This window comes from Pseudophryne corroboree, unplaced genomic scaffold (genome assembly GCF_028390025.1).
Source record: "Pseudophryne corroboree isolate aPseCor3 unplaced genomic scaffold, aPseCor3.hap2 scaffold_1057, whole genome shotgun sequence".
NCBI classification, from domain to species: domain Eukaryota; kingdom Metazoa; phylum Chordata; class Amphibia; order Anura; family Myobatrachidae; genus Pseudophryne; species Pseudophryne corroboree.
Window position 1 is genome coordinate 129,443 of NW_026967684.1, and position 25,788 is coordinate 155,230.

The following is a 25,788-nucleotide window of genomic DNA, read 5'->3' on the forward strand; positions in this document are numbered from 1 at the left end:
ACCATTGCAATCCACCCACTCTCTGTCCAGGTGAAAGGGGCAGGATCTATTAGAAAGGATGGCTACACCACAGGAGATAGAGCATGCTGGGTAGTTATTGGTAAACTGAGGGGGAGAGTGCAATGGAACATGTGATTCCTGAATGGCTACCACCGCCACCTTCTGGTCAGCGAAATATGTTAATGCAAGACGTCTCTTACGGGGAGAATGAGGACCTTTTACATTAAGACTTAAAACTTCACCATGATAGAGAGAGATCAGATCATGGTATGAAACATCTAGGATCATCTGTGTAAAGTCCAATAGAGTCTGTAGGGCGTGTGCATACTTCAAATCTATCAAATCACAGAAAAAATAAAATAGGGAGCAAAAATGGGAGATAAACAGAAATTGTGTCCATAAAGGAGCTAGAGATTCCGTCACTGGGGTACCGTGACAGAAAGGTAGAAAAAGGTGGCGGTCGTGCCTAAAAGGGAAACCCACCGACTACCCCAAGTAGCCATACGAGAGGGCAAAATCTAGTCATCATAGTAACAATTGTACAAAGAAATATCAAATCTCAATGTAACCAATGTGTCCAAAGGAGGTAAAGTCCAAGAACATGGCCTGATATCCAATGTAGGTTCTACCAACACCGTTATAAGGGCAACAGGATGTTAGACGAATCAGTCATGCTTTACCTGAACACCCAAACATTCTAGAAAGGTACTATGAAATGTAATGGTGGAAACAATGTCGGACCATATACCATATAGCAATTATATAGCACAGGAAATAAAGATAAAAAGATACATTTTATACCCATAACAAGAGCAAGTAAATCTGTCCTAAAAATAGATCCATGCCCAGTAACTTAGTCCAAGTTGGCACATGTTACAGTAGGAAACAGACTCTGAGTGTTTCTACCAGTCTTACTCCTTTAGCATATTACTTCGAGACGGAAGACAACTCCTCTGGGATTGGTTTAGGTAAAGTGTCATGAAAGACTGTCTACAGGAATGTCCCACTTTTTCAGAATAGCAGGGCCATCCTCGGGGCAAGGTATCACTGTGAAGGCGCCGTTTCACATTACAATAAGGTTAGTAGGAAAGCCCCATTTGTATTGCACATTTCCTTGGGTGGAATAGACGCCTTTGGGCCAGCGTCGCAGGAGAAATATCTGGAAATATCTGCAGAATATCCAGGCACTCAGCTGTGGATGAGGAAGACGAAACAGCCTGTAGAATGCGTTCTTTAATATGGGAAAAAGTGGACCCTGAGCAGAGTGTCCCTTGGTGCTTGGATAGGGGCCTGTTTGGTCTTTGGGAGTTTATGGATCCTATCAATAAGAAGGTCCGCGGCAGAAGCCTTCGGCGAAAGTTTCTGAAAAGAGGACCGTGGCATAATCATAAAGCTCAGCATTTGTAACAGAATCCGTAACGTCCATTATTCAGATATTATTTTTCCGAGACCTGTCTTCTAAATCAATGACTATCACAAATAGAGACCGGGTCTTCCTGAAGGTTGTCATGTGCTGAAATCAGATCATTGTGAGACACAACAATCTCTTTCATCTTAGTCTGTACGAGTGCCAATCTCACTGATATCGGACCTCAAAGCTTGAATATTAAGTTCTGAGGTTAGTTCAGTCCTTAAATGCAGATAATATAGAATGTATAGAGCGTAGAGTAACAGGACCATCTAGAGTGTCTTAAGACATCTTCAGCCATTACAGCTGGGCTGTGCGTCTGACAAGAAGAAGCAGATGATGTTGTAGCGGTCTCAGAAGGACCACCTGAATTCGAGGTACCAAAGAGATGAACAGGTGGGGCCAATTTGGTAACCTTTTAACCTTTTTTGGAGGCATGGTAAGCTGGCTACAAAGAGATGGACCTCTCAGAGATAGGAAAATACAAACAATCTGTAAATAAAAGGAGCAGTAGTACGCTGTCAGGAGGTTACATCAAGATGACTCAGTTCAAAATGACATTCTTAGTCGGGGTGACGGGGGTATCTGAGCCAAAATTTCAAGTAAACATGATGTAATGCAACTCAACACAGTAATGACCAAGAAATTCCACTAGAGGTCAGCGTGATCACAGATGTGAAGTACTCAGCAACGAGAGACACAAAGGGCAAAATATATTCAGTGAATAAATCCACAAAATAATTTACTGTGAGGTTGTAATCAGAGTGTACTCAGACGATACTTGATACTGGGCTCTGCATGTAGACTGAGAGGAAGTAGATGATAGTGGTACCATATGAATAGAAGGTAGTTTCACCTCCAGGCAAATGCTTCAATTTAGTGTAGTGACCCCGGTCCAGCCGTCAAGACACTTATTTAGCAGCTTATATCAATTTTACACCTTATTGAAGGCAGAAGGCAAAGCATGTGATGGCCGGGAACCAGGATGCAAAATGGCAGCCACCTCACTTTCCAATATCAACCATGTGCTCCGGTGACTGTGGGCATCCCGTTCTGTCCCCAGCAGTAGCGGGAGTTGCGCACCTGTGTGAGCGGGAGGGTAAGTGCCTCCCGCCTGAGCCAAAGGGGCTTCCAAGTCAGGTGTCCAGAGCGTGCAGGAAAGACTGGGAGCACTAAGCCCCAGAATACAGCCCGTGGCTTAAGCTGCGTCACTAGGCTGTGGCAATGAACAGTGCCTGGAGTGAGCGGAGCAAGCAACTTTAGGGCAGGAGGAGTGGGGGACTTATTAGATTGGGTCTTGGTCCCAGTGGCAGTTGAGAGCTATCAGATAGGGTAGATAAGAAGCCACTTAGTGAGGAAAGCTCCAGAAAGCACATCTGGATGGACTCAGGCCCCTCTTATTTATTATTTTATATACTCACAGGGGTGGCGGGTGTGGTACATCCCTGCAAAGGCAGATCCAATCTCTTTCTCATCAGACTCTGCTGTCTTCCCTGCACTCTCACTCAGATGTTCACTGCTGCCAGTAGCACACGTATGAGAAGCAGAAGTATGGCGGCAGCTGTATAGATTCTGACATGTAATTCTCTGTATCATACTTACTGTACACACATCATCCTTACTACTATTGAGAATATAGAGGTAAAACACTGATGATGGGGGTGTAAGAGTGCATTATAACCTAGCAGATGATGATTGCAGTGTATTATATGGTGTATTGCATATAAAGTACCTTGTTTCACACCTGCTCTGCTGTAGCAATATTCCTTATATAAGGGTGAGTAACACATGTACAGGCTTACCAGCATATGAGCACACACATAAAGGAATGCTACCTTACCAATGCTTCCAGGAGTAACGTTAGGAGACATTTCTCTGATCCATCAGCTCATATGACTGATGTTATCTAGAATGTCCAATTCATATGATATGTTCCCCATCCATTGTTTTACATTGGTGCTGACATAGGACTTGGTGAGTGACTACATCTCCATTTATACTTCATGGTTAGTTACCAGTACAAGAGAGAGATATATCTAAGTCTTATTATAATATTACATTTGTTATTGTGAGTGTTCTCAGGAGGATGGACACAATGATAGTCTGAGACACAATATTGTAAAGCCTTCATTAAAAGTTATGTTTTATTATACACACACATTTACAATTAAGTATCCCAGAGAGTCGTCTTCTCCTATTGTTTACAAGATTAATATTGTTACAGAAAATGTCACATTTCCATAATGTATTTTATTTCCAGCAGATGGACACACAAGCAGGAATATCTCAGAAGGACATCTAATGTTATCCCCGGATTGTGACATAAAAGATAATGACAGTAGACAGGATTCTCCAGGAGATAACCCCATTACCCCAATTATACATCCAGCTCTATCAGCTGATCCCTCTGATCCTGGGAAATGTTCTCCTGATCACTCTGATATTGGTGCATCTGTTACAGCTCTGACAGTAGATACAGTGTTTCCGTGTTCTATAGATGCCAAATGTTTTACACAGAACACAAAGCCTGTTAACCCACAGACAGGTAAGGTAGGTGAAAGGCCACTGATATGTTCTGAGTGTGGGAAATGTTTTACGCACAAATCACATTTTGTTATACATCAGAGAAATCACACAGGTGAGAAGCCATTTTCTTGCTCTGAGTGTGGGAAATGTTTTGCACGGAAATCAGATCTTGTTACACATCAGAGAAGTCACACAGGTGAGAAGCCATTTTCTTGCTCTGAGTGTGGGATATGTTTTGCACGACAATCACTTCTTGTTATACATCACATAAGTCACACAGGTGAGAAGCCATTTTCTTGCTCTGAGTGTGGGATATGTTTTACCCGGAAATCCCAACTTGTTACACATCAGCGAAGTCACACAGGTGAGAAGACATTTCCATGTTCTGAGTGTGGGAAATGTTTTGCACAGAAATCAGATCTTCTTAGACATCAGAGAAGTCACACAGGTGAGAAGCCATTTCCATGTTCTAAGTGTGGGAAATGTTTTGCACGGCAATCAATTCTTGTTATACATCACAGAAGTCACACAGGTGAGAAGCCATTTTCTTGCTCTGAGTGTGGGAAATGTTTTGCACACAAATCGTATCTTGTTATACATCAGAGAAGTCACACAGGTGAGAAGCCATTTTCTTGCTCTGAGTGTGGGAAATGTTTTGCACGGAAATCACATCTTGTTATACATCAGAGAAGTCACACAGGTGAGAAGCCATTTCCATGTTCTGAGTGTGGGAAATGTTTTGCACACAAATCAGATCTTCTTAGACATCAGAGAAATCACACAGGTGTGAATCCATTTTCATGTTCTAAGTGTGGGAAATGTTTTGCCCGGAAATCACAACTTGTTACACATCAGCGAAGTCACACAGGTGAGAAGACATTTTCTTGCTCTGAGTGTGGGAAATGTTCTACGCACAAATCACATTTTGTTAGCAGTAGTGGGGGAGACAGGACGATGGCAGTAGTGGGGGAGAGTCAGGCAGAATTGCAGTAGTGGGGGGAGAGAGGGTGGTGGCAGTAGTTTAAGGAGAGTTGTGGCAGTAGTGGGGGTGACAGGGTGGGTAGCAGTAGTGGGGGGGACAGGGTTGGTAGTAGTGGGGGAGACAAGGCGGGAAGCAGTAGTGAAGGAGACAGGGCGGTGGCAGTAGTGGGGGGGAGACAAGGTGGGTAGTAGTAGTGGGGGAGTTAGGGCGGTGGCAATAGTGGAGGAAGACCGGATGGGTAGAAGTAGTGGGGGAAACGGTGGTGGGAGTAGTGGGGTGAGGCAGGGCGAGTGGCAGTAGTGGGGGAGACAGGGCGGTGGCAGTGGGTGTAGACAGGGCAGTGACGGTAGTGTGGGGGGAGACATGGTGACAGTAGTGGGGGGAGACAGGGTGGGTGGCAATAGTGGGGGTGGCAGGGTGGGGATAGACATGGCGGTGGCAGTTGAGGGGGTTGACAGGGTGGGTGGCAGTAGTGGGTGTAGACAAAGCGGTGGCAGTAGTGGGGGAGATATGGTGGTGGCAGTAGTGGGGGGAGACAGGGTGGTGGCAGTAGTGGGGGAAGACAGGGCGGGTAGCAGTAGTGGGGGGATGACAGGGCGGGTGGCAGTAGTGAGGGGGAGACAGGGTGGGTGGCAGTAGTGGGGGGGAGACAGGGTGGGTGGCAGTAGTGGGGGGGAGACAGGGTGGTGGCAGTGGGTGTAGACAGGGCAGTGGCGGTAGTGTGGGGGGAGACATGGTGACAGTAGTGGGGGGGACAGGGTGGGTGGCAATAGTGGGGGGGGACAGGGTGGGGATAGACATGGCGGTGGCAGTTGAGGGGGTTGACAGGGTGGGTGGCAGTAGTGGGTGTAGACAAAGCGGTGGCAGTAGTGGGGGAGATATGGCAGTGGCAATAGTGGGGGGGGAGATAGGGCGGGTGGCAGTAGTGGGGGGATGACAGGGCGGGTGGCAGTAGTGAGGGGGAGACAGGGTGGGTGGCAGTAGTGGGAGGAGACAGGGCGGGTGGCAGTAGTGGGGGGAAGACAGGGTGGGTGGCAGTAGTGGGGGGGGAGACAGGACGGTGGCAGCAGTGGGGGGAGATAGGGTGGGTGGCAGTAGTGCAGTACCAGGGGCTGCTGAAGGCAGTAAAGAGGTGTATGGGTTCCGTACAGAGTTAGTTGATAATAAAACTTAATGATGATTATGCTTCCTTATTTCTAATGAATCCCTTGTATGTGTTACTGTTATTTGCTGTCAGCCTTTATGTGTGTTCTGTGTAATAATCCTGAAAGTAGTGCTGCTACCGATCTCATATCATTTGTAGTAACTTGGAAAAGATGAGATATGAGGTGCACTCTGGAAGCTTATAGGGGGTAATCAGAGATGATCGCAGATGTGACATCACGCAGCCCCCCGGAAAATGGTCCCGGCCCGCCCACGTTCGCCCCTCATGGATGCAACTGCAATGCAAAAGTGGTCGATCTAATGACCCATACCCCATCAAATGAATTCACAAATCTTATATTTCAGTAATATGTACTTTCAGTCATTGTTGCACATTACTGATTATGCTTTTCCATCTGAGGACCTGATTCAGAGACGGCTGCTAATGTTACAGCCGCAGGGCCGTAACTAGCAGTGTGCTTTGTACACAGTGCACTTCATCGGGGGTGGCACCATCCGGCGCTTTAGTGATCAGCAATTGCCCTGCACTCGAGCTCCAGGCACATTGTCACATTGGCAGCACACTAGCATAGGATGCGAGCCGCTGTGGTCTGTGCTGCTAGGTAGAAGTGGCAGTGGCCGGAGTAGAGGCGCCTGTGTGTGTGCTGCTAGGTAGAAGTGGCAGTGGCCGGAGGAGAGGCGCCTGTGTGTGTGCTGCTAGGTAGAAGTGACAATGGCCGGAGGAGAGGCGCTTGTGTGTGTGCTGTTAGGTAGAAGTAACAGTGGCCGGAGGAGAGGCGCCTGTGTGTGTGCTGCTAGGTAGAAGTGGCAGTGGCTGGAGGAGAGGCACCTGTGTGTGTGCTGCTAGGTAGAAGTAACAGTGGCCGGAGGAGAGGCGCCTGTGTGTGTGCTGCTAGGTAGAAGTGGCAGTGGCTGGAGGAGAGGCACCTGTGTGTGTGCTGTTAGGTAGGAGCAGTGGCTGGAGGAGAGGCGCCTGTGTTTGTGCTGCTAGGTAGGATAAGTGACAGGAGGAGAGGCACCTGTGCGTGTGCTGCTAGGTAGAAGTGACAGTGGCTGGAGGAGAGGCGCCTGTGTGTGTGCTGCTAGGTAGGAGAAGTGGCAGTGACCGGAAGAGAGGCGCCTGTGTGTGTGTTGCTAGGTAGGAGCAGTGGCCGGAGGAGAGGCGCCTGTGTGTGTGCTGCTAGGTAGGAGCAGTGGCCGGAGGAGAGGCACTGCGGTGTATGCTGCTAGGTAGGAGAAGTGGCAGTGGCCGGAGGAGAGGCGCTGTGGTGTGTGCTGCAAGGTAGAAGTGGCAGTGGCTGGAGGAGAGGCACCTGTGTGTGTGCTGCTAGTTAGGAGAAGTGGCAGTGGCCGGAGGAGAGGCGCCTGTGTTTGTGCTGCTAGGTAGGATAAGTGGCAGGAGGAGAGGCACCTGTGCGTGTGCTGCTAGGTAGAAGTGGCAGTGGCTGGAGTAGAGGCGCCTGTGTGTGTGCTGCTAGGTAGAAGTGACAGTGGCTGGAGGAGAGGCGCCTGTGTGTGTGCTGCTAGGTAGGAGAAGTGGCAGTGGCCGGAGGAGAGGCGCCTGTGTGTGTGCTGCTAGGTAGAAGTGGCAGTGGCCGGAGGACAGGCACTGCGGTGTGTTCTGCTAGGTAGAAGTGGCAATGGTCAGAGGAGAGGCGCCTGTGTATGTGCTGCTAGGTAGGAGAAGTGGTGGTGGCAGGAGGAGAGGCGCTGCGGTGTGTGCTGTTAGGTAGAAGTGGCAGTGGCTGGAGGAGAGGCGCCTGTGTGTGTGCTGCTAGGTAGGAGAAGTGGTGGCAGGAGGAGAGGCGCTGCGGTGTGTGCTGCTAGGTAGAAGTGGCAGTGGCTGGAGGAGAGGTGCCTGTGTGTGTGCTGCTAGGCAGAAGTGGCAATGGCCGGATGAGAGGTGCCTGTATGTGTGTGCTGCTAGGTAGAAGTGGCAGTGGCCAGAGGAGAGGCACCTGTGTGTGTGCTACTAGGTAGGAGAGGTGGCGGTGACCGGAGGAGAGGCGCCTGTGTGTGCTGCTAAATAGAAGTGGCAGTGGCCGGAGGAGAGGCACCTGTGTGCTGCTAGGTAGGAGCAGTGGCCGGAGGAGAGGCGCCTGTGTGTGTGCTGCTAAATAGAAGTGGCAGTGGCCGGAGGAGAGGCACCTGTGTGTGCTACTAGGTAGAAGAAGTGGCAGTGGCCAGAGGAGAGGTGCCTGTGTGTGCTGCTAGGTAGGAGAAGTGGCAGTGGCCGGAGGACAGGCACCCGTGTGTGCTACTAGGTAGAAGAAGTGGCAGTGGCCAGAGGAGAGGTGCCTGTGTGTGTGCTGCTAGGTAGGAGAAGTGGCAGTGGCCGGAGGAGAGGCGCCTGTGTGTGTAAATTCCGGGCACAGTGTCATATAGTAAATGTGTGTAGCGCTGAGTGTGTATTATATACTGTGTCTCAGCGCCATAACTAGGTGTGTGCCAGCGGTGCCTGTACTGGGGACGCAGTACCACTGTCCACACGCGCTGCAATGTGTGTCCGCAGGGCACAGCCGGTCAGCACTGTACGGTGGGCACAGTCTGCTCCTTTTCCTGTTCCTTCCCGCGGAGATTACAGTGAGCTGCGGGCAGCAATGCTCGATCCCACCCCAGCAGCCGACCCTCATCACCGCCTTCCCCTCACGGAGGTTACAGTGAGCCACGGCATGGGCAGCAATGCCTGATCCCACCACCCTCCCTTACCATGCAGCCTGAGCAACCCGGAGTTTACAGTTCAGCCTGACAGGGTATGCGACTGCTATTGGGCCTGGGCTGTTTCCAGGTCCCACCGCTCCCCTGCACCAAGACACCTGTAGTGTCTTCCAGCGCCGGACTATAATTCCCACCAGCTCTCCCCGGAGCTAACTGCAGCGTGCTGTACAGTGCATGCTGCCTGAGCCCGGAATCTCAGATTTCCTTCCGCTGCAGATGACCTGTTCCTTCCCCGCCACCTGCTCAGGACCTAGGTTAGTGTAAAAGGGGCTCTATCTGCCGTAATGTGTAAAAATGGGACTCTTACCTGCTGTAATGTGTAAAAAGGGGTACTCTACCTGCCGTAATGTGTAAAAGGGGACTCTACCTGCCATAATGTGTAAAAGGGGACACTACCTGCTGTAATGTGACAGGCAGAGTACCCCTTTTAACACATTACAGCAGGCAGAGTCCCCTGCTGTAATGTGTTAAAAGGGGACTCTACCTGACAAAGGGGTCTATTCACGAAGCAGTGAAAACAGTGGAGAAGTGAGCTAGTGGAGAAGTTGCCCATGGCAACCAATCAGCTGCTCTGTATGATTTTATAGTTTGCAAATCATAAATGTTACTTCAAAACGGATTGGTTCTTCTCCACTTGCTCATTTCTCTACAGTTTTCACTGCTTCATGAATAGACCCCATAATGTGTAAAAGGTGACTCTGCTTGCCGTAATGTTTAAAAGGGGACTCTACCTGCCGTAATGTGTAAAAAGGGGAATTTGCCTGCTGTAATGTGTAAAAAGGAGACTCTGCCTGGTGTAATGTGTAGTAATGGGACTCTACCTGCCGTAATGTGTAAAAGGTGACTCCGCCTGCAGTAATGTGTAAAAGGGAGCTCTGCCTGCCGTACTGTGTAAAAGGAAGCTCTGCCTGCCGTAATGTTTAAAAGGGGACTCTACCTACCATAATGTGTAAAAGGTGGCTCTACCTGGAGTAATATGTAGAATGGGGTTCTGCATGGGGTAATTTGTGACAGGGGCTCTACCTGTCATAATGTGTAAAAGGGGTTCTACCTGGTGTAATGTAAGTGGTGCAGCGTAAGTTGAATAATGGAGACTATTGTGCAGCGTAATATAAATTGGTATTATTTTTGTGGCCACTCCCCTTCCCCATGAAGCCACAACCCTATATTTTGAAGCACGCCTACAGCGCGCACTGCCCCTATTTTACATATAAGGGGGGGGGGGGGCACTGATGCTATTACTTGCACATAGCACTAAAATGTCTAGTTACGGCAGTGATGGATATATATCATATTGTTACATTTCTGGATGCACAGTAACTTGTTATTAACCCATTGACAGTATTATATCAGTACCATATCTTGCTGTCACAGTACTGGTGTTCTGTGGGTCCGCCTGTAACACCGCACTTAGTGACTATATTCAGCCTAATACACCTTTTCCCAATATTATAGGTAAATATATAGTAGCTTAATTAGCCACGTCTGTACTGCAGCCATTAGCCTCACTCTCCCGCCAGTCGGTCCACATGCGGCTGCTCCGGGTAGGACCGCTCTGCACAACTGTATGTTACTAGGCGCTCTCACTGCCTCAGCCGCTCCGGGACACGCTGCTGAATGCGGATGGCTGTTAACCAGGCACTCTCACCACACCAACCTTAGTGCAGCGACGTGTCACTCAGCACAGTATACTATAACACAGGGGCAGCCAACCCTGGTCCTCCAGAGCTACCAACAGTTAACATTTTCCAGGGCTCCTCACAGAATCACATGTTCAGTAATTATCTGCAGCCGTGGATCTTTTAAAATATGTCAGTGAGTAATGACTGCACCTGTGCACCTGCTGGGTGAGCTGGAAAATGTGAACGGTTAGTGGCTCTCGAGGACCAGTGTTGGCTACCACTACTATAACATTATAATCACATAAGCACTTTAGGATATTAAAAAGCAGTGGTATGGTAGCACGTAGCAGTCTCTGAAATGCCAACGTACGTTTCACATGCGGCTGCTTCATCAGGGCATCAACCAGTTGACAGATTTATATACCCCTCCCTTCAATTCTATTGGTTGCATTAATTTCAAATAAAATAATCACTTAACATTATAAACCTGTTTTTTCTAGAGGAACTGATTTCTTATACATTTATATAAATTCACCCCTATGAATCTTTGTTATGTTTAATCTGTGGAATGCGTAGTGCTGGTGGTTTGACATGCATGCGTCACTTCCCGGAAGTGCATCAGCAATGTCTGTGGAGTGCGGCTGTGAGAGCTTCTGGTTGGCATTTGGACATCATGGGCGCCGCTCGTTCTGGAGACAGAGTGGCGCGTTTGTGTACATTGCGCTGCTCCACATTTATTTGTGGATTAAAAATGTTCTTTTATGGATGCATTCATTTTTGGCAGAAGTGTGAGACAACAACGTCCGGTATACTTCCGGCTTCCGGTATAAGATTGTGTTTATTGTAAGATAAATATAACGATTTCCATTATTACAATTTGTGCAATTAATGATAGAACATCTGTATCTTTTGTTTATCATTCTCACAATTTTGGAATATTATATAATGATTATCAATCATGATGTCATTTACTGTATTTCCTGATTGGCCAGATCTCATTTAAATAGCAGGGTTTTTCACAGTTCCCACATGTCTTGACAAAGGCTCCTGAGAGCCGAAACGCATTGACAGAACTGGGCACTGTGATTTTGGATTTTATGATCAGCAACTTAAGGTAATACTCCACTCTTTACCTGTTTGGGGGTCCAGACTACCCCTTCCATGGTCATTTGTTGGCCTATTCTCGCTGGTTCCTGATTTTGTATTTTGGAATTTTGATTGTATATATTTGGATGTCAATTCACCCCAACTATGGGCTTTTTGTAACTAATAAACTTTTTTATCAAAGACTATATGAATTGGTGCATACCATTTTTATAAATTTTTGGATGATTGTCCGAGCCACTGGACATTTGTGGTTTTGTTAATTGGAAGTATATGAGAGAAACCATCTTGGACAGTGGGAAAAGAAACCCAGATAGGAGTACTACCATTGTTTGACCCGTGAATGTGGTACGCATTTTGAGTGTGAAAACATTTGTAAAGAAACCTTTCTATGCACATATCTCCTTTTCTTTTTCATCCACTAGGGGTCACTGGAGTACTCTTGGGATATGGATGGCTTTAGCAGAACAAGGCACTGAATATTTAAATTTAGTAACTCTCCTCCCCTCCATATTCCCAGAGTACCTCAGTGTTTTTTCTGTGCTCACAGCAGCGATAAGTACTATTTTAACCATGCTTCCTGTTCACTCCTGTTTCTCTTTCAGTTTTGGAAGATCCTGTCCTACAACACTACCCCACTGGATGGCGCAGGGGTGTTAGTGGGAATTTTGGATCAAGTTTCATATAGTACTGGCCACGTGCACTGCACTTGGGCCATATATGTATATATACACACACCTTAGTAACAATTTTACTGAGTCATGCAAGTTGTCTGTCTTTGTCAATTGTATTGTCTGTCTACATAATGAGTAAGGCACCAGCAAAAACAAAAAAGCAGTTTCACTGCAATGTCTGTAAGAGTGTGTTACCGGATAGTTCTACCACATGCACAGTATGTTTTGTGAATTCAGCTACAAATACAATTTCCACTCCGGTTTCAAATCCGGTTTCATCCCCGGATCCTCAATGGCCAATACTAGCAGATGTACTGGCTGGGTTGCAATCAGAATTGGCCGCCGCTCCACACGAGCGGGAAGCGGCAAGATCAGAGTCTCGGGTGAGACCGCCAGACCTACCGGAGGAGTCTCAGCCTTTGCAAAGGTCCAAGTCCACTTTGGATAGAAGGGATAAATTTAATTTGTCTTATGATTTACCAGTTTCTGCTATGTTGCATTCTGACGGTTCTATGCCAGACCTCACTGCGCAAGAGGAGGGTGAGGATGGCGAATTAGACCAGCAGTCAGATAGTGAAGATTTTGACAGCCCAAGCATTGATAATCTCATCAGGGTGGTGCGTCAGTCTCTGAAGTTTACAGAGACTGAGGAGCCTCTCACAAATGATGAGATGGTCTTTACTAAACGACACAAATCTCCAATGTGTTTTCCTGTTTTGGAATCTCTCAATAAGATGTTAGTAGAAACACTGAAGAATCCAGATAAACGTTTTTTTATACCTCGCCGATTTAAGTCTAGTTGCCCGTTTCCAGTGTCTGTGACATCTACATGGGAGAATCCGCCAATTCGTCTGTGTCAAAACTTACTAAAAAATTAACCATTCCAGTACCAACTGCTACTACGCTTAAAGACCCTTCAGACTGTAAAATAGAAGCTATGCTAAAATCCATGTATATAGCAGCAGGAGTGTTGCTTAGATCTGGGTTGGTTGGCATTTGGGTAACTAAGGCGCTAATTGGATGGATAACAAAACTCAAGTCTGGCCTACATGACGATCACCTTATACTTCTCGCTGATCAAATCTGTGAAACTGCTGAGTATCTATGTACAGCTTTTACTGACGTCTGTCAGCTCACTTCTCGCCTTTAATCGTTGCTAGTTATGGCACGACGAGCACTTTGGCTGCGTTCTTGGCAAGCGGAGGCAGAGTTTAAGAGAGGTATAGAGGCATTACCTTACGGTGGCGAGAAGTTGTTTGGTCCTGAATTGGACAAATGGATTTCTGAGGCCACGGGAGGGAAGTCTGTTTTCCTACCATTGCCTCCAACGGTACCTAGATGAAAATACTCTGGGACGGCGTTCAAATCCTTTAGACCTCAGCCATTTCGAGGCCGTGGTAGGGGAACAGCCACGCCTGGTAGACGAGGTCGAGGACATGGTTTTCAACAAACTACCACCAGTCATCAGGACACTAAGGTCACTGACAAGCCAGTGGCATGACAGGCTCCCAGCCCATCTCGGATCTCCAGTTGTGGGGGCACGCCTTCAGACGTTCCATTTGGCATGGTTCCAGACATCCACAGATGGGTGGATCCGCAATTTATAAGGTTACAAGATAGAGTTCGACTGTCTCCCGCCACGGCGGTTTTTCAAGACAGGACTGCCTGTATCGGACGACAAGAGGGCGGTTCTGCATATTACCATTCAGTCTCTGTTGGATTCAGCAGTTTTGATTCCGGTCCCTGTACACCAACAAGGTCAGGGTTATTATTCCAGTCTGTTTGTGGTACCAAAGCCGGATGGCTCGGTCAGGCCGATATTGAACTTAAGGGGCTCAATCAGTATGTCACTTACTATAGATTCAAGATGGAATCCCTGCGGTCAGTAATTGCAGGTTTAGAGCCACAGGAATTCATGATTGCGCTAGATCTCAAGGATGCGTACTTACACATTCTGATTTGGCCACCTCATCAGAGGTTCTTGCGTTTTGCGATACGGCAAAACCATTACCAGTTTCAGGCTCTACCATTTGGCCTCTCGTCAGCGCCTCGGGTATTCACCAAAGTGATGTCAGATCCCTGGAAGTGATAATAGTTCCATACTTGGATGGTCTGCTCATCAAAGCTCCGTCTCAACAGATGCTCCTCCAACATGCTTTGCTAACATACAATGTGCTAGTTCAGCATGGTTGGATTGTCAACTTCAAGAAATCACATCTGATTCCGTCTCAACGACTTCAATTCCTAGGAATGATTCTCGATACGGTAGATCAAAGAATTTTCCTACCAGAACAGAAAGTACAGAGTATTCGTCATCTGGTACAATTAGTGCTCAAGCCACGCACAGTTTCGGTACATTTGTGCATTCGACTGTTAGGCAAAATGGTGGCGGCTTTCGAAGCACTTGAGTTCGGAAGATTTCACACACGTCCTTTTCAACTGGATGTGCTCGTACAGTGGTCGGGCTCGCATCTGCAGATTCACCAGAGGGTGAGGTTGTCTCCACAAGCCCGAGTATCTCTACTCTGGTGGCTAAAAGTACACAATCTAACCGCAGGGAAACTGTTCGGCATCTGGAATTGGATAATTCTAACGACGGACGCGAGTCTCAGAGGTTTGGGAGCTGTGGTTCAAAATTGTCAGCTCCAGGGTCTCTGGGCGGATCACGAAAGATTGCTGTCTATAAATGTCCTGGAACTCCGGGCAATTTACAATGCGCTACGTTAAGCAGTGCACATGCTCCGGTCTCAGACTGTCCAGGTGCAGTCAGACAACGCGATGGCGGTCGCGTACATCAACAAACAAGGAGGAACGAGAAGTAGCTCGAATCCTCAATTGGGCCGAGCATCACCAAGTGATATTGTCGGCAGTGTTCATTCCGGGAGTGGACAACTGGGAGGCAGATTATCTCAGCCGCCGGGATTTTCATCCAGGAGAATGGGCATTAAATACAGAAGTGTTTCACATGTTGGTCTAGAGGTGGGATTAGCCACAAGTGGATACGCCCCAGTATGTGTCCAGAACGCGAGATCCAAAGGCAGTGGCTGTGGATGCTCTCACAATCGCGTGGCCGTACAGCCTTGTGTATCTGTTTCCACTGCTCCCTCTGTTGCTAAAACGGATCAAACATGAGTCCGCCACGGTCATACTAGTGGCACCTCATTGGCCTCGGAGAGCTTGGTTCTCGGATCTCCGCGGGCTACTCACAGATGATCCTTGGCCGCTCCCGCTATGTATGAACCTGTTTCAACAGGGTCCGTTCCTTTACCCCGATTTAGCGCGGTTGCGTTTGACGGGGTGGCTGTTGAGACTGCCCTCTTAAGAAGAGAGGGCATTCCAGAATCGGTTATACCAACCATGTTACGTGCTAGTTACGGCAGCTCATTATTACAGAATTTGGCGTGCCTATATAGGTTGGTGTGAAGCTCGGAAGTTTCCGACATCATCTTTCAAGTTATCCCGTCTTTTGCTATTTCTACAGACGGGGTTAGATGGAAGACTGCGTTTATCTACACTAAAGGTGCAGGTCTTTGCTTTGTCAATTTACTTTCAAAGACGTTTGGCTCTATTGCCGTCTGTACACACCTTTTTGCAAGGTGTCCTCAGAGTACAGCCTCCATTCATTCCACCTACAGCGCCATGGGACTTAAATCTGGTTTTAGATTTTTTACAGTCTTCATATTTTGAACCCTTACAACAAGTGGATATTAAGTTTCTCACTTGGAAAACAATTTTTCTCCTAGCCTTAGCTTCGGCAAGGCGTGTTTCAGATTTGGGTGCCTTGTCATGCAAGCCACCTGATAATGTCAAATATTACCTTTAAACGTAAGCTATATACTTATTACGGACTAAGTACGCAATTGGCGCAGTGAGTACCGTAAGGGTACGCACTTAGCGTAGCAGACGCTAGGTCGTGGGCGCGACGCACGAGCGACACGTACGCTTACGGACTCACGCTTCGTATCGAGCACGCTATAGGCGGCCCGAGTACCGTAATGCTACGCTAATGGCGTAGCGGACGCTGCACAGTGAGAGTGAGACACGAGTGGCGCAGACGCTCACAGAATGACACACAGTAAACCATATTAATAACACACAAAAAGGATATGCTTATACTGTAAGCCTTAGTACTGTAATACTACAATGATGTAACGCTTATTAACCTTGATAATATGAAAGCGGTTTGAGAGATTGAGACGCTCAGAAAACCCTTTGTAGTAACTAGTGAATACGCAAGACCTTGTTTGGATTTAAAAACCACTCCGGTTCTAACACCTTTGTGGATGCTTTAGAGTAAAAAGGGAAAAAACAGTACAGGTTATACACTACAGACTAACATAGAAATCTAAACAGAAATAACAAAGAATAATATAAACAAAAGCAAAGCGATCGCAAACACAAGCAAACAGAATGAGAACAGATGGCAAACACAAAGGATAACAAAATGGCTACAGAGAAATATACATACGTGGGGATGATTCGCAAGCGCGTCCTGGATCCAGCCCTCAGCATTCAATGAGAAAGCCTTTCAGAGAGAGTGAGTGACTGGCCCAGGCGATGGTGGTCCTTATATACACAGCATACATTCACAATACAATGGTCCCTATAATCTCATTGTTCATTGGACACAGGAATGTGTCTCTGCATTATAACAAAAGGTCAGAGGTGGGTTTGAACAGGTGGGCTGTGTCTATTTCCAACTGCTCAGGTGGGAGGTATCCTCAGGATTCCCGCCACATGGATAATGAACAGCAAATACAGTAAATGTCTATAAACTACTTTTGTACATAACTATACGCAGGAGCGAGCGATCGTTTCCTAACCAACACCGAAATGTTACAATTGAAATACTCTACAGCTGTATACTAGACACCACCTTTCAACCTTTATCTGACCCTTCATATCATGCAAAGAGGAATCCCTCTGTCCAGGAACCATTTACACTAAACATACTTGCTGACGTTGTCTAGGGGAATATTATCTATAAAACACACTATTTGGGTTAAATATGTTGCGATCGAGTCGCTCGCTAGACGCTCAGAAACTCTGCGGTAAATACACATCTCCATGCGCACGAGACGTTGGAGCGTCCCTTACTCAACCTGAGGGGATGCGTACGCACGGGGGAGTGGGTGCACGAGCAGCGGGCATGTGCATTGGGGTTAGTACCAGATATGTGGATCATGATATTTTTCGACTTTGACACACCGTATTTGGTGTTTTATAATGACAGAGCGGAACTTCGGACGAATCCCGCTTTCTTACCAAAGGTAGTGTCATCTTTTCACATCAATCAACCAATAGTAGTTCCTGTGTTAACAGTAAATTCTGGAACTTTGGATGTGGTACGCGCATTATGCGTTTATGTATCCCGAACGTCTACAGTTCGTAAGACGGATACGTTGTTTGTTCTCTATGATGCTGCCAAGATGGGTTGGCCAGCTTCTAAGCAGACCTTATCCAGATGGATTAAACTGACCATACGTCAGGCTTACCTTCATGCTAGGTTACAGCCGCCTACATCAGTAACAGCTCATTCCACACGTGCTGTGGGAACGTCATGGGCAGCGAGTCGTGGAGCTTCTACGACACAGCTTTGCAGTGCGGCTACATGGTCTTCAGTGCACACGTTTGTGCACTTTTACAAGTTTGATACGTTTGCGGCATCAGCATCTAGCTTTGGCCGCCTAGTGTTACAGGTGCCAAACAGCTCTCCCGTCCAAGGGGGAAGCTTTGGTACGTCCCAAGAGTACTCCAGTGACCCCTAGTGGATGAAAAAGAAAATAGGATTTTGGTACTTACCAGATAAATCCTTTTCTTTGAATCCATAGGGGGCACTGGACGCCCACCCAGAGCAGTGTTACCTGGTTTGTGGTAAGTTTAGTGGATCTTATGGTAACACATTCTCACCGATTTGTTCAAATTTTCAAGTTCTATCGGTTATGGTGTCAACTGTTTAGTTGTCAGTTATGTTATGTGTCAACTTTATTGTTGTCCGTTATGTTATAATGTTATATGTAATTCTCCATTGTTCATCCTCTCTATCGCTCCTGTTCTGCTCAGTAAAAAACACAGAGGTACTCTGGGATATGGAGGGGAGGAGACTTACTAAATTTAAATATTCAGTGCCTTGTTCTGCTAAAGCCGTCCATATCCCAAAAGTACTCCAGTGCCCCCTATGGATTCAAAGAAAGGATTTACCTGGTAAGTACCAAAATCCTATTTTTTTTTTTAAAGTTAGAATTTTTATTGAGAGTGATCAGTAACAAAAACAGTACAAAATCCTATTTTTATAAGTGAGTAATGGTACATATCTCTCTGAATTCCTTTTGGTGAAGGTCACATGGTCTTTAACCACTTTGCCTGGCATGGTGGCATCAGATGCGACCATGCCTGCAAGTGCTCTATCTGACCTGGTCGCACAGGATGCGACCAGTCAGATAAACTGTATTAGCAGAAACTGTATTAGAGAAACTTCCCTCCGCTGCTGCTGTCAGAGGGACCGGAAGGTCTCTGCCTCCCTGTACTCTCCCCCTGTGTCAGCCGTGCTGCCGATCACTGCTGATTGGTCAGCACGGCAGGATCCCCCCTCCAGCGGCTGCACACAATGGCAGCCGCTGGGGAGTGTAACTTAACCCTCCCAAGCCACCCCCAGACGCCCCCTGTATACCTGCAGGCTGTCCCGGCTTTCAAAATGAAAGCCACGATGTTCCTAATGCTCCGATGGTCACGATGTTACCTATCGATGTTTGGGGGAAAATATTTTTTTTTCAATTGCCTTTTTTTTACTAAAATCATTTGGGATAGGGTTAAATTCATGTTCTTCACCTAATTCACTCATAAAAAACCCAAAAAATTTCAGAGCGGTTTTCTGCAAAATAAATAGTCAGTTAAGTGGTTAATGAAGACAAAGATACCTTTATGCACACAGCTGGTGTGACTTATCTGTGAGCTGGGGTACGCTGTTTTTTACACACACCATCCTTCTCTTTCTGGGGATTCAGTGGGCTGAGCCAAGACCATCTACTTGCAGCCAATTCTACACATTGTTTGTTTCATTTTTCACTTACATCCTAGAGGATGCTGGGGTCCAATTTAGTACCATGGGGTATAGACGTGTCCACTAGGAGCCACTGGTGCAGCTAATGATTGAAGCCATTAGGGATGTTTTGCATATTTTGAGAAGGTTCCTGAACAAGTAGAGGAATCTTATTTTACAGTAAATAAGAAGTCCTCGCTTACCTTCCCTGCTTCTAAGGAGTTAAACTCCTTGTTTGAAAAATCCTGGGAAAACCCAGAGAAAAAATTCCAGGGGGGTCATTCCGAGTTGTTCGCTCGCAAGCTGTTTTTAGCAGCATTGCACACTCTAAGCCGCCGCCTACTGGGAGTGAATCTTAGCTTTTCAAAATTGCGAACGAAGGATTCGCAATATTGCGAAAAAACTTCTCTGTGCAGTTTCTGAGTAGCTCGATACTTACTCTTCCAGTGCGATCAGTTCAGTGCTTGTCGTTCCTGGTTTGATGTCACAAACACACCCAGCGTTCGCCCAGACACTCCTCCGTTTCTCCAGCCATTCCCGCGTTATTCCCAGAAACGGTAGCGTTTTTTCCCACACGCCCATAAAACGGCCTGTTTCCGCCCAGAAACACCCACTTCCTGTCAATCACACTCCGATCGCCAGAGCGAAGGAAATGCCGTGAGTAAAATACCTAACTGCACAGCAAATTTACTTGGCGCAGTCGCAGTGCGAACATTGCGCATGCGCACTAAGCGGAAATACACTGCGATGCGAAGAAATTTACAGAGCGAACAACTTGGAATGAGGGCCTAGATCCCTAAAAGAATTCTCATTGGCCCTCATTCCGAGTTGTTCGCTCGGAGATTTTCATTGCATCGCAGTGAGAATTCTCTTAGTGCGCATGCGTAATGTTCGCACTGCGACTGCGCCAAGTAACTTTGCTATGAAGAAAGTAAGTTTACTCACGGCTTTTTCATCGCTCCGACGTTCGCATTGTGATTGACAGGAAATGGGTGTTACTGGGCGGATGCACGGCGTTTTAGGGGCGTGTGGCTGAAAACGCTACCGTTTCCGGAAAAAACGCAGGAGTGGCCGGGGAAACGGTGGGTGTGCCTGGGCGAACGCTGGGTGTGTTTATGACGTCAGCCAGGAACGAAAAGCACTGAACTGATCGCACAGGCAGAGTAAGTCTGAAGCTACTCAAAAACTGCTAACTCGTTTGTGATCGCAATATTGCGCATACATCGGTCGCACATTTAAGAAGCTAAGATTCACTCCCAGTAGGCGGCGGCTTAGCGTGTGTAACTCTGCTACATTCGCCTTGCGAGCGATCAACTCGGAATGAGGGCCATTGTTTTCCCTTTCCCTGAAGAGGATAGGAAGAAGTGGGAAAACCCACCTATAGGAGATGCTTCTGTATCTAGGCTGTCTAAAAAGGTGGTTTTACCTGTCCCTGGTTCAACCGCCTTAAAGGAGCCGGCTCATTGCAAGATTGAGACTATGCTCAAATCACTATACACTGCTACAGGCGTGGCTTTAAGGCACATTATTGCTTGTGCGTGGATTTCTAAAGCCATAGTAAAGTGGTCAGGCACCTTACTAGAGAACTTAGATACTATGGATAGGACCATGGGGAATAGCGGCTCCGCAGGAGACCGGGCACAAAAGTAAAGCTTTAGGACTACCTGGTGTGCACTGGCTCCTCCCCCTATGACCCTCCTCCAAGCCTCAGTTAGGATACTGTGCCCGGACGAGCGTACACAAAAAGGAAGGATTTATGAATCCCGGGTAAGACTCATACCAGCCACACCAATCACACCGTACAACCTGTGATCTGAACCCAGTTAACAGCATGATAACAGAGGAGCCTCTGGAAACATGGCTCACAACAACAATAACCCGATTTTTGTAACAACAACTATGTACAAGTATTGCAGACAATCCGCACTTGGGATGGGCGCCCAGCATCCACTACGGACTACGAGAAATAGAATTATCGGTAAAATTTTCTCTGACGTCCTAGTGGATGCTGGGAACTCCGTAAGGACCATGGGGATTATACCAAAGCTCCCAAACGGGCTGGAGAGTGCGGATGACTCTGCAGCACCGAATGAGAGAACTCCAGGTCCTCCTCAGCCAGGGTATCAAATTTGTAGAATTTAGCAAACGTGTTTGCCCCTGACCAAGTAGCTGCTCGGCAAAGTTGTAAAGCCGAGACCTCTCGGGCAGCCGCCCAAGATGAGCCCACCTTCCTTGTGGAATGGGCTTTTACAGATTTTGGTTGTGGCAGGCCTGCCACAGATGTGCAAGCTGAATTGTACTACAAATCCAACGAGCAATAGTCTGCTTAGAAGCAGGAGCACCCAGCTTGTTGGGTGCATACAGGATAAACAGCGAGTCAGATTTCCTGACTCCAGCCGTCCTGGAAACATATATTTTCAGGGCCCTGACTACATCCAGCAACTTGGAGTCCTCCAAGTCCCTAGTAGCCGCAGGTACCACAATAGGCTGGTTCAGGTGAAACGCTGAAACAACCTTAGGGAGAAATTGAGGACGAGTCCTCAATTCTGCCCTGTCCGTATGAAAAATTAGGTAAGGGCTTTTATAGGATAAAGCCGCCAATTCTGACACACGCCTGGCCGAAGCCAGGGCCAACAGCATTACCACTTTCCATGTGAGATATTTTAAGTCCACAGTGGTGAGTGGTTCAAACCAATGTGATTTTAGGAACCCCAAAACTACATTGAGATCCCAAGGTGCCACTGGAGGCACAAAAGGAGGCTGTATATGCAGTACCCCCTTGACAAACGTCTGAACTTCAGGAACCGAAGCCAGTTCTTTCTGGAAGAAAATTGACAGGGACGAAATTTGAACCTTAATGGACCCTAATTTTAGGCCCATAGACACTCCTGTTTGCAGGAAATGCAGGAAACGACCCAGTTGAAATTCCTCTGTAGGGGCCTTCCTGGCCTCGCACCACGCAACATATTTACGCCAAATACGGTGATAATGCTGTGCGGTTACATCCTTCCTGGCTTTGATCAGGGTAGGGATGACTTCATCCGGAATGCCTTTTTCCTTCAGGATCCGGCGTTCAACCGCCATGCCGTCAAACGCAGCCGCGGTAAGTCTTGGAACAGACAGGGTCCTTGCTGGAGCAGGTCCCTTCTTAGAGGTAGAGGCCACGGGTCCTCTGTGAGCATCTCTTGAAGTTCCGGGTACCAAGTCCTTCTTGGCCAATCCGGAGCCACGAGTATAGTTCTTACTCCTCTCCGTCTTATAATTCTCAGTACCTTGGGTATGAGAGGCAGAGGAGGGAACACATACACTAACTGGTACACCCACGGTGTTACCAGAGCGTCCACAGCTATTGCCTGAGGGTCCCATGACCTGGCGCAATACCTGTCTAGTTTTTTGTTGAGGCGGGACGCCATCATGTCCACCTTTGGTTTTTCCCAATGGTTCACAATCATGTGGAAGACTTCTGGGTGAAGTCCCCACTCTCCCGGGTGGAGGTCGTGCCTGCTGAGGAAGTCTGCTTCCCAGTTGTCCACTCCCGGAATGAACACTGCTGACAGTGCTATCACATGATTTTCCGGCCAGCGAAGAATCCTTACAGCTTCTGCCATTGCCCTCCTGCTTCTTGTGCCGCCCTGTCTGTTTACGTGGGTGACTGCCGTGATGTTGTCTGACTGGATCAGCACCGGCTGACCTTGAAGCAGAGGTCTTGCTAGGCTTAGAGCATTGTAAATGGCCCTTAGCTCCAGGATATTTATGTGAAGTGATGTCTCCAGGCTTGACCACAAGCCCTGGAAATTCCTTCCCTGTGTGACTGCTCCCCAGCCTCTCAGGCTGGCATCCGTGGTCACCAGGACCCAGTCCTGAATGCCGAATCTGCGGCCCTCTAGAAGATGAGCACTCTGCAATCACCACAGGAGAGACACCCTTGTCTTTGGTGACAAGATTATCCGCTGATGCATCTGAAGATGCGACCCGGACCATTTGTCTAGCAGATCCCACTGAAAAGTTCTTGCGTGGAATCTGCCGAATGGGATTGCTTCGTAGGAAGCCACCATTTTTCCCAGGACCCTTGTGCATTGATGCACTGAGACTTGGCCTGGTTTTAGGAGGTTTCTGACAAGCTCGGATAACTCCCTGGCTTTCTCCTCCGGGAGCAACACCTTTTTCTGGACTGTGTCCAGGATCATCCCTAGGAATAGAAGACGTGTCGTCGGGATCAGCTGCGATTTTGGAATATTGAGAATCCAACCGTGCTGCCGCAACACTACCTGAGATAGTGCTACCCCGACTTCCAACTGTTCCCTGGATCTTGCCCTTATCAGGAGATCGTCCAAGTAAGGGATAACTAAAACTCCCTTCCTTCGAAGGAGTATCATCATTTCGGCCATTACCTTGGTAAAGACCCGGGGTGCCGTGGACAATCCAAACGGCAGCGTCTGAAACTGATAGTGACAGTTCTGTACCACAAACCTGAGGTACCCTTGGTGAGAAGGGTAAATTGGGACATGGAGGTAAGCATACTTGATGTCCAGAGACACCATATAATCCCCTTCTTCCAGGTTTGCAATCACTTTAGATTTAAAATTGGTCTCACCGAGCCGTCCGGCTTCGGTACCACAAACAGTGTGGAATAATACCCCTTTCCCTGTTGCAGGAGGGGTACCTTGACTATCACCTACACCTACATCATACAGCTTGTGAATGGCTTCCAATACTGCCTCCCTGTCGGAGGGAGACGTCGGTAAAGCAGACTTTAGGAAACGGCGAGGGGGAGACGTCTCGAATTCCAATTTGTAGCCCTGAGATACCACCTGAAGGATCCAGGGGTCCACTTGCGAGTGAGCCCACTGCGTGCTGAAATTCTTGAGACGGGCCCCCACCGTGCCTGAGTCCGCTTGTAAAGCCCCAGCGTCATGCTGAGGACTTGGCAGAGGCGGAAGAAGGCTTCTGTTCCTGGGAACTGGCTGTTTGCTGCAGCCTTTTTCCTCTCCCTCTGCCACGGGGCAGAAATGAGGAGCCTTTTGCCCGCTTGCCCTTATGGGGCCGAAAGGACTGCGCCTGATAATACGGCGTCTTCTTATTTTGAGAGGCTACCTGGGGTAAAAATGTGGATTTTCCAGCAGTTGCCGTGGCTACCAGGTCTGATAGACCTACCACAAATAACTCCTCCCCTTTATAAGGCAATACTTCCTTATGCCTTTTGAATCCGCATCACCTGACCACTGCCGCGTCCATAACCCTCTTCTGGCAGAAATGGACAGCGCGCTAACTCTTGATGCCAGTCGGCAAATATCCCTCTGCGCATCACGCATATATAAAAATGCATCTTTTAAATGCTCTATAGTCAGTAATATACTGTCCCTATCTAGGGTATCAATATTTTCAGTCAGGGAATCCGACCACGCCACCCCAGCACTGCACATCCAGGCTGAGGCGATTGCTGGTCGCAATATAACACCCGTGTGAGTGTATATACATTTTAGGATATTCTCCTGCTTTCTGTCGGCAGGTTCCTTTAGGGCGGCCGTATCAGGAGAGGGTAGGGCCACCTGTTTAGACAAGCGTGTGAGCGCTTTATCCACCCTAGGGGGTGTTTCCCAACGTGCCCTATCCTCTGGCGGGAAAGGGTATGAGGCCAATAACCTTTTAGGAATTATCAGTTTTTTATCGGGGGAAACCCACGCCTCATCACACGCTTCATTTAATTCCTCGGATGCAGGAAAAACTACAGGCAGTTTTTTCTCACCAAACATAATACCCTTTTTAGTGGTACTTGTATTATCAGAAATATGCAAAACATTTTTCATTGCCTCAATCATGTAACGTGTGGCCCTACTGGAAGTCACATTTGTCTCTTCATCGTCGACACTGGAGTCAGTATCTGTGTCGGCGTCTGTATCTGCCATCTGAGATAACGGGCGTTTTAGAGCCTCTGATGGCCTTTGAGACCCCTGGACAGGCACAAGCTGAGTAGCCGGCTGTCTCATGTCGTCAACTGTCTTTCGTAAAGAGCTGAGACTGTCACGCAATTCCTTCCATAAGCTCATCCACTCAGGTGTCGACTCCCTAGGGGGTGACAAATCTATTATAGGCAATTGCTCCGCCTCCACCTCATTTTCCTCCTCAAACATGTCGACACAATCGTACCGACACACCGCACACACACAGGGAATGCTCTGATAGAGGACAGGACCCCACTAGCCCTTTGGAGAGACAGAGGGAGAGTATGCCAGCACACACCAGAGCGCTATATATACACAGGAATACCACTATATAATGTGCTTTTCCTTTATAGCTGCTGGTATTATCAAACTGCGCCAAATTAGTGCCCCCCCTCTCTTTTTTACCCTTTTCTGTAGTGCAGGACTGCAGGGGAGAGTCAGGGAGACGTCCTTCCAGCGGAGCTGTGATGGAAAATGGCGCCCGTGTGCTGAGGAGATAGGCCCCGCCCCCTTCTCGGCGGACTTTTCTCCCGCTTTTTGGTGAGTTCTGGCAGGGGTTAAAATACATCCATATAGCCCTGGGGGTTATATGTGGTGTATTTTCGCCAG

The 25,788-nt window shown here is 47.7% G+C and overlaps 1 protein-coding gene across 1 annotated transcript in view; it reads right to left on the bottom strand.

The window, feature by feature from the left end:
• LOC134988367 (zinc finger protein ZFP2-like) overlaps window positions 1-25,788 on the bottom strand; it is a gene marked incomplete at its 5' end in the record, with an annotated part of 128,769 nt that overhangs the window by 65,861 nt on the left and 37,120 nt on the right. The gene's annotated exons all lie outside the window — the stretch shown is intronic.